This window comes from Suncus etruscus, chromosome 3, assembly GCF_024139225.1.
Source record: "Suncus etruscus isolate mSunEtr1 chromosome 3, mSunEtr1.pri.cur, whole genome shotgun sequence".
Classification (NCBI taxonomy): Eukaryota; Metazoa; Chordata; class Mammalia; order Eulipotyphla; family Soricidae; genus Suncus; species Suncus etruscus.
The window spans coordinates 16,873,437-16,874,791 of NC_064850.1; the positions used below are offsets into that span (position 1 = coordinate 16,873,437).

General features: G+C 45.7%; 1 non-coding gene across 1 annotated transcript; it reads left to right on the plus strand.

The window, feature by feature from the left end:
* The first annotated feature begins 279 nt into the window (after positions 1 to 279).
* On the plus strand, positions 280 to 386 carry LOC126005550 (U6 spliceosomal RNA). Its single transcript, XR_007494600.1, has one exon. It is a non-coding gene; the product is annotated as a U6 spliceosomal RNA (small nuclear RNA).
* Positions 387 to 1,355: the final 969 nt, after the last annotated feature.

Genomic DNA, 1,355 nt, shown 5'->3' on the forward strand with positions numbered 1-1,355 from the left:
ATTGCCAAGTGTGACCCAAAAATTAAAAAAAACAAAAGTAGTTCATACTGGGGCCAATGAGATAAGTTATTGGGTTAAGGCACTTAATATGACTTTATTCACAACCAACCCAGGTTCAACCCCAGGTTCCACACATGACCTTCTGAACTCCGCCAGGTGTGATCCCAGAGCGCAGAGCCATAAGTAATCCCTGAGCATGGCCTAATGTGACCCCCCAAAATCAATAAATACTTTTCTTAAAATTGAATCACCATAAGCTAGAGTTAAAAAGTTGTTGGGGTGCTCGCTTCGGCAGCACATATACTAAAATTGGAACGATACAGAGAAGATTAGCATGGCCCCTGCGCAAGGATGACACGCAAATTCGTGAAGTGTTCCATATTTAAAAAAAAAAAAAAAGTTGTTGGGGCTCGGAGAGATAGCACAGCGGTGTTTGCCTTGCAAGCAGCCGATCCAGGACCAAAGGGTGGTTGGTTCGAATCCCGGTGTCCCATATGGTCTCCCATGCCTGCCAGGAGCTATTTCTGAGCACACAGCCAGGAGTGACCCCTGAGCACCACCCAGTGTGACCCAAAAAACAAAAACAAAAACAAACAAACAAACAAAAAAGTTGTTGATGGTTGAGTTTCAGTCATACAACGTTCCAATACCCATCCCTTTATCAGTGTATAAAATAAACACATTTTAAAAATAGTTCTCAGTGCTGAAGCAATAGTACAGTGGGTAGGGGATTTGCCTTGCCTGTGGCTGACCCAAGTTTCAATTCCTGCCATCCCGTATAGTCCCCAAAACCTGCCAATATAGATTTCTGAGCATAACCCTTGAGTACCACTAGGTGTGGCACAAAAACAAAATCTAGTTTATTCTCAGAGATTAGGGGCATGCCTTGCATATGCCTGCTTTGGGCTCAGTCCCAGGTACTATATGGGTCCCAGGAACAGCCATGGAGGCCCCTGAATATAATGGCCCTGGTGACCTACCCAGAAAACAGGGCTCAAACAGAATGACATCCTGTGTCTTTGTTTTAAACCATTGTCTCTGTGCACCAAGAATCTCCAGGTGGGTGCCGGAGAGATAGCACAGCTGTAAGGCGTTTGCCTTGCAAGCAGCTGATCCAGCATGGATGGTAGTTCAATCCGGCATTCCCACATGGTTCCCTGTGCCTTCTAGGAGCGATTTCTAAGGGCAGAGCCAGGAATAACCCCTGGGCACCACCAGGTGTGACCCCAAAACAACAACAACAACAACAACAAAACGAAAAGCAATATCACAGGAAGTGACTGCTTGAGCTGGAGTGATCATGTTAAATCGAAGCGGTGGCTGTTTCATCCAGTCTGCCTAGTGTCCTGCTATAA